Genomic DNA, 8290 nt, shown 5'->3' with positions numbered 1-8290 from the left:
TTCAAATAAAGCTTTAGGATATGGAATTTGCGTAATGAAATCAAACAACAGAACATTTAGCAAAATAACAATGTGGAGATATTCAGAGAAACTGCTTTATAAAGCATCCAAAAATTTAGTCCAAACGTTGTAGTTTATTAATAGAGTCTATTAAAACCTAAGGCTGTGGCCGGTTTGGGGGATTGGGAGTGTGCCCAGAACCGGGTAGGGGACAGGTTGAATGGCTTTCCTGTGTCTGAGGGGTTTCTTGGACTGAAAAGGGCAGGGAAGGAGGATGGGGTGAGCTGGGGGTTGGGGCTGGCGCTAGCCCAAAGAACCTTGCCACCTAGTGGGGAAAGCTGTGCTGCTTTTAAGTTTCGGGGAGGGGGGAGGGGGGGACTGGCTTTGCCCCTGCAGCTTCAGCTGCTGGAGCAACTAGCACGCGAATGCGCATGCGCAGGGAGGGAGTTCCAGCAGGAGCAAGCTGGTGAAGACAGTGCTGCTGTGCACAGGTTGGCGGCGGGCAGGAGGGGTTCTGGGTGGAGGACACCGGAGCAAGGAGCAAGTGGAGATCCTGAGGAGGTTCATCCAGAGGGTCCAGGTCATGAAGAGTCCTGACCACAATGGGGAGGACACCTTAACCCGGGAATCATGTTGATCACAGATCACAGATCTGTTAAATTGACTTTGAAGACTCCATCCCAAGATTCCGATTACATCGATGCAAATTTTATTAAGGGTGTGTATAGCCAAAAGCATAAGTGGCATCCTAAGGGCCTTTGGCGAATGCAGTCCTAGATTTCTGGAGGATGATATGGGAGTACAATGTTGTGATCTTCGTAATGTCCTGTGGAGAATTTGAGATGGGAAGGGAAAAAAGTGTGAGTACCGTGGCCTTTGTATGGAGGAGAAGATCCTATGACATTTACGCCATTTAAAACGTCTTGTGAAAAGGGACGAGCAAGAACAGACTATCCAATGGTATATTTTTACGTCATTTCAAAATGAATCGGGTCGGCTCTATCAGTGTCATCACGTGGACTGGCCAGACCATGATGCTCCTTCACCATGCGATCCTATTGTGGACGTGGTAAACTAAATGAAGAAATACCGGGAACAAGAGGACGGGCCTGCTCGTGTTCATTGCGGTGCAGGCTGTGACCAACAGGTGCGATTTGTGCCACAGATTCCACGTGGAGCTTACTGAAAGCAGGGGGATTCCAGGGGATTTAATGTATTTAATTTACACACAAAGGCACTCTGCAGGACAAACAAGGAGCAGTGTGAACTTGTTCATAGACCTAGTGTCCAACTGCCTGATAAACAGCTACAACTGTGTGAAATTCACGGAAAGCAGAAAATCCCCAACGGTAATGAAATTTATCACTGGAAATATGGTTAGTCCCACTGAGAGTGGAAAATAAGATTCTCCTCCTCCAGAGCCACCAAGAACTCCAAGTTGCCCTGTAGAAGGTGATGCCAAGGAAGACGTGCTCGGGCCACCAGAACCTCACCTGGTGGCCCCCATGCTGATGCAGACTTCACCTTCAGCCTTCCCAACTGTCACCCCTGTCAGGCAGGACACTGACAGGTACCACCCAAAGCCACTGCTGCATGTGCATTTATCTTTTGAGATGAAGAAAGTTCTTCGAGAGGGGCCCAAAATTTTGATGGGAACACACTCTTGGATAGGGGACATGAAATGAAAACTAAGTCTGCTTCATTTTTTGTAGTTGACAAAACCTCTAAGCCACAGGAGTTCAGTTCAGGTGATGTAAAGGTTGATGATGTGTCTGAGAATTCCTGTGTGGACTGCAGTGCAGCACTCAGACAACACTCTTGCTTCTTCAGAGGAGTCCCAGAAGTCCTCACCCTCACACCTCCGGGGCCAGACTGCTTGCCCCTTGATAAGAAGGGACATGTAACAGGGTGAACTCGTGGACCTGAAAATGCCACACCTGTGTCTGACTCAGTCAAAGGCAAAAATCTCCAGATAGTGAGTTCCAAGTCAAACCCTATAGCAGAAGAAGCAGCCCACCAACTTAGGGAGCACCACAAACGCTCCCCTTAGTTGAGAGCTCCTCCTCTCAGCTTTACCAACCCTCTCAACAGCAAAAGCCACCGTGTCTCCTGCCAGGAGTGCTGAGGGTGCTTGCACTGGGAAAGTATTGCTGGTGTCCAGACAGGAAGTAGCAGGAACAGCATTCGGGTGCTGAGAAAGATGCTGTTGTTTGTTAAGTGTCACCTCCTCCCTTACCTGAAAGAACTTCTTAGTCTTTTGTACTAGCAGATATGCCTGTAGGATCTGAAAGGCAGGTACTTCCTAATCAGGAGAGGACTGACTCTGAAGGTTTGATAACCTGTGCAAAGGAAATGATATGCAGGCGTCATCCACACAGAGGCTTGTACAGACTATCCGCCTCCTTCTGGTGACAATAAAGATGAAAGAACAGAAAGTCTAACACAAGTCACAGATATTGGTTTTGGTAATCACTGTAGGGAACCTAAAGGGCCAAGAGATCCACGTTAAGCCCCATACCTAAACAGTGTAAAAGCAATATACAGCAAACCAGTAGCTAACATTAAACTAAGTGCAGAGAAACTTGAAGCAATCCCACTAAAATCAGGGACTAGTCCTATTCCTTACAGAAACTTTGCAGTTTTATGAGGTCCCATTTGTTCATTCTTGATCTTAGAGCATAAGCCATTGGTGTTTTCTTCAGGAAATTTTCTCCAGTGCCCATGTGATCAAGAGTCTTCCCTATCTTTTCTTCTCTTAGCTTGAGTATATCTGCCTTTATTTGAAGGTCTTTTATACACTTGGATTTAAGCTTTGTACAGGGTGATAAGAATGGATCGATCTGCACTCTTCTACATGCTGACCTCCAGTTGAACCAGCAACAGTAGTTGAAAATGGTATCTTTTTTCTCCTGGATGGTTTCAACTCCTTGCTCAAAGATCAAGTGACGATGGTTGTATGGGTTCATTTCCGAGTCTTCAATTCTATTCCAGTGAGCAATCTTCCTGTCTCTGTAGCAATACCATACAGTTTTTATAACTTTTGCTCGGCAACCCCAATACCACACAATTTTTATAACTTTTGCTCTGCATTATTGCTTGGGGTCAGGACCGGTCATTGCCCCAGAAGTTATTTTACTGCTAAGGATAATTTTAGGTGTCCTGTTTTGTTTTGTTTTGTTTTGCTTTTTCTTATTCCAATGAATTTGCCCATTGCTCATTCTAACTCTGTGAAGAATTAAGCTGGAATTTTGATGGGGATTGCATTGAACCTGTAGATTTTTTTTGGCAAAACGGCCATTTTTACTCTATTAACCCTGCCAATCCATGAACATGGGCGGTCTTTCCATCTTCTCAGATCTTCAATTTCTTTCTTCAGAGATTTGAAGTTCTTGTCATACATATCTTTCACTTGCTTGGTTAGAGTCCCACCAAGGTATTTTATGTTTTTGGGACTATGGTGAAGGGTGTCATTTCCTTTATTTCCTTCTCAGCCTGTTTATTCTTTGAATAGAGGAGTGCTACTGAATTGTTTGAGTTAATTTTATACACAGCCAATTTGCTAACGTTGTTTATCAGTCTTAGTAGTTCTCTGGTGGAACTTTTGGGGTCACATAAGTATACATCTGCAAATAGTGATATTTTGAATTCTTCCCTTCCAGTTTGCATTCTTTTGACCTCCTTTCATTGTCTGATTGCTCTGGCTATGACTTCAAGTACTATACTGAATAAGTAGGGAGAGAGTGGGCTACCTTGTCTAGTCCCTCATTTTAGTGGAATTGCTTCAAGTTTCTCTCCACTTAGTTTAATGTTAGCTACTGGTTTAGTGTATATTGCTTTTACACTGTTTAGGTATGGGCCTTGAATTCCTGATATTTCCAGGACAGTTATCATGAAGGGGTGTTGAATTTCGTCAAATGCTTTCTCAGCATCTAATGAAATTATCATGTGGTTTTGTTCTTTCAGTTTGTTTATATACTGAATTACGTTGATGGATTTCCATATATTGAACCATCCCTGCATCCCTGGGATGAAACCTACTTGATCATGATGGATGATCGTTTTGATGTCTTCTGGGATTCGGTTTGCAAGAATTTTATTGAGTATTTTTGCATAGATATTCATAAGGGAAATTGGTCTGAAGTTCTCTTTCTTCATTGGGTCTTTGCATGGTTTAGGTGTAAGTGTAATTGTGGCTTCATAGAAGGAATTGGGTAGTGCTCTATCTGTTTGTATTTGTGGAAAAGTTTAGACAGTATTGGTATGAGGTTTTCCATGAATGTCTGATAGAATTCTGCACTAAGCCCATATGTTTCTAGGCTCTTTTGTTCAGAGACTTTTAATAAATGCTTCTGGTTCTTTAGGAGTTATGGTGATGTTTAGATGGTTTATCTGATCCTGAGTTAACTTTGGTACCTCATATATGTCTAGAAGATTGTCCATTTTCTCCAGATTTTCCAGTTTTGTTGAATATAGCCTTTTGTAGTAGGATCTGATGATTTTTTGAATTTCTTCTGATTCTGTTGTTATGTCTCCCTTTTCCTTTCTGATTTTGTTAATTTGCATACACTCTCTGTGCCCTCAGCTTATTCTGAGGACTTATCTATCTTGTTGATTTTTTCAAAGAACTAGCTCCTGGTTTTGTTGATTCTTTGTATGGTCCACTTTGTTTCTACTTGGTTGATTTCAGCCCTGAGTTTATTTCCTGCCTTCTACTCCTTTTGGGTGTATTTGCTTCTTTTTCTTCTTGAGCTTGTAGGTCTGCTTTCACGCTTCTAATGTATGCTCTTTCCTGTTTCTTTTTGGAGGCACTCAGATCTATGAGTTTTCTTCTTAGCACTGCTTTCATTGTGTCCCATATTTTTGGGTATGTTGTACCTTCATTTTCATTAAATTCTAGAAAGTCTTTAGTTTCTTTATTTCTTCCTAGACAAGGTTATCATTGCATAGAGCTTTGTTCAACTCCGATGTCTATGTGGGCTTTCCGATGTTATTGTTGTTATTGTAGACCAGCCTTAGTCTGTGGTGGTCTGATAGGATGCATGGGATTATATCGATCTTCTTGTTGAGGCCTGTTTTGTGACCGGTTTTATGATCACGTTTTAAGAAGGTACAGTGAGGTACTGAGAAGAAGTATACTCTTTTGTTTTAGGATAAAATGTTCTATAAATATCTGTTAAGTCCATAACTTCTGTTAGTTTCTCTATGTCTCTGTTTAATTTCTGTTTCTATGATCTTTCCATTGATGAGAGTGGGGTGTTTAAATCTCCTGCTATTATAGTGTGCAGTGCAGTGTGTGCTTTGAACTTTAATAAGGTTCCCATTATGAATGTAGGTGACTTTCTATTTGGAGCCTAGACATTTAGGATTGAGATTTAGGTGGATATTTCCTTTGACATATATGAAGTGTCCTTCATTACCTTTTTTGAAAATTTTGTTTAAAAGTCTATTTTATTCGATATTAGAATACCTACTCCAGCTTGTTTCTTCAGACCATTTGCTTTGAAAGTTGTTTTCTAGCCTTTTACTCTGAAGTAGTGTCCCACTATGTCTCTGAGGTGTGTTTCCAGTGTGCAGCAAAGTGCTGGGTGATCCTTGTGTATCCAGTCCATTAGACTATGTCTTTTTATTGAGGAATTGTGTCCACTGATTCTAAGAGATATTAAGGAATAATGATTGTTGCTTCCTGTTATTTTTCTTTTTAGTGGTGTAATGATGTTTGTGTGTCTCTCTTCTTTTGGTTTAGTTGCAAGGAGATTATTTTCTTGCTTTTTCTAGGGTGTAGTTTCCCTGTTTGTGTTGGAGTTTTCCATCCATTATTCACTGTAGGCCTGGATTTGTGGAAAGATATTGTGTATATTTGGTATTGTCATGGAATAGCTTGGTTTCTCCATCTATGGTAATTGAGAGTTTTGCTGGGTATAGTATCCTGGGCTAGCATTTGTGTTCTGTTAGGGTCTGTATGACATCTGTCCAGGATCTTCTGGTATTCATAGTCTCTGGTGAGAAGTCTGGTGTAACTCCGATATGTCTGCCTTTATATGTTACTTGACCTTTTCCCCTTACTGAATTTAATCTTCTTTCTTTGGTTTGTTCATTTGGTGTTTTAACTATTATGTGACAAGAGAAATTACTTTTCTGGTCCAATCTATTTGGAGTTCTGTAGGCTTCTTGTATGTTTATGAACCTCTCTGTCTTTAGGTTAGGGAAGTTTTCTTCTATGATTTTGTTGAAGATATTTACTGGTCCTTTGAGCTGGGAGTCTTCACTCTCTTCTATACCTATTAACCTTAGGTTTGATCTTTTCATTGTGTCCTGGATTTCTTGGATATTTTGGGCTAGGAGATTTTTGTATTTTACATTTTCTTTGAAGGTTGTGTCAATGTTTTCTGTGTTATCTTCTGAACCTGTGAGTCTATCTTCTATCTTTTGTATTCTGTTGGCAGTTCTTGCATCTATTGACTCCTGATCTCTTTCCTAGGTTTTCTATCTCCAGGGTTGTCTCCCTTTGTGCTTTCTTTATTGTTTCTATTTCCATCTGTAAATCCTGGTTGGTTTTGTTCATTTCCTTCACCTGTTTGTTTGTGTTTCCGCAATTCATAAGGGACTCTGTATGTTGATGCCATTATGCAGGTACAGGATAGAATATGGCCTGTCTTTGAATGTAGGAAGGATGGGCAGGAGAAAATTTTTTAAAGAAGAGGAGGAGATTGGAGTGAGAGAGAAGTGAGAAGCAGCCTAGAGACATGGAGTCAGATGTTAAGATTCATCTCCACATTTACATGTTGTTAATATTCATAAGGGATTTATATGGACAGGGCTTTGTATGTCTAGGTGGGCAATTACATATTATCAATAGTATCAGAACTTATTTTGCTGTGTGTTCTTTCATGTGGTGATTTAATTGGATTCAAGAGAGTACATGGTGGTGGCAGGACACTGGGCTGCCACGGAATTGGGATGTATATGTCTGACATGGTGGCTACCTACCTTGGGAACTAGGCAGGTAGAGAGATTGTTGCCAGGCTCAGAGAGTAGCCATCGGCAGTGTGATATGGGATAGAGGAAAGCAAGTGAGATGCTTTGCTGACTGAGATGAAGACATCTACCAGATATTTTGGGACACTGAGTTGTCGAACCTATTGCAGAATAAAAGAAAGTCATTTTTATTTTTTATATTTTTACGGCAACAGGATTCTTTAAGGGATTTATGCATTTCCTCTTTAAGGGCTTCTACTCATTTACTTGTGTTGTCCTGCATTTCTTTAAGGGAGTTATTTATGTCCTTCTTAACGTCCTCCACCATCGTCATAAAATGAGATTTTAAATCCAAATCTTGCTTTTCCAGTGAGTTGGATGACCAGTGTTTGCTTTGGTGGGAGATCTGGGCTCTGATGGTGCCAAGTTGTCTTGGTTTTTGTTGCTTAGGTTCCTGTGCTTGCCTCTTGCCATCAGGTTGTCTCTGGTGTTAGCTTGTCTTGTTTTCTCTGACAGTGGCTTGACCCTCCTGTAGGCCTGTGTGTCATCACTCCTGTACACAAGCTTTCTTTAAGCCGGATCTGGGAACAGAGAGCTGTTCCTGGGTTTGTGTGACCTGAAGACTCAGTTAGATTGCTTGGAGCAGAAGAGTTGGTCATTTACTCTGCTCTCAGGTGTGTAGGTGCTCCTCTGGTGACTGGTTTCAGCTCTTGGGGCATGCAGAAACCCAAAGGGTACTGCTGATACTCTGGTCCCAGTGCCCAGGAGATCACAGATTTCACTAGGTATTTCCTCTTGGGTCAGGAATGTGGGCAGAAAATTGTTGTCTCCCCAGAAGTCTCAGGATTTTCATGTCTGAGGTCCAACTCTCTCCACAAATGGGATTTGGGTGGGACAGATTCAGTCCAGTTCTGGGTGCAGGAAGAAACCAGCCACTTCCTGCTGACTGCTCCTATATTCCTGTATTGAGAGGCAGGATGTAGTTTCTCTTGTCCATGAATGTGAGGGTAGGCAGAAATGGTGGTCTGCCCTGAGGTGTCTCCAGGATTGTCTGTGCTTCTGGTGTTCAGTTCCTCCCCACAGGATTTGGGTGCAGAGACCTGTGGGATAGGAACAGATCAGGTCTGCACAGCCAGAAACCAGAAGTACCCTGTCCCCAAGGACTTCTGCTTTTGTGTATCCTGAAATTCCTTGGTAGGTATGTTGGAGCAGAAAAGTTGGTCTTCACCTCTGTTCTCAGGTGTGTAGGCACTCCTGACAACAGCTTTTTTCAGCTCTGCACAGGCAGAAACCCGGTTGCTCCTTGCTCCTGACT

At 42.0% G+C, this 8290-nt stretch overlaps 1 pseudogene; it reads left to right on the top strand.

The window, feature by feature from the left end:
- The first annotated feature begins 544 nt into the window (after nt 1–544).
- On the top strand, nt 545–2050 carry LOC116888200 (annotated as a pseudogene).
- Nucleotides 2051–8290: the final 6240 nt, after the last annotated feature.

The sequence above is a fragment of the Rattus rattus genome, chromosome X (genome assembly GCF_011064425.1).
Source record: "Rattus rattus isolate New Zealand chromosome X, Rrattus_CSIRO_v1, whole genome shotgun sequence".
Lineage (NCBI taxonomy): Eukaryota > Metazoa > Chordata > Mammalia > Rodentia > Muridae > Rattus > Rattus rattus.
Note: the sequence above shows the minus strand (reverse complement) of the source record. Positions and strands in the feature narration are given on the sequence as shown.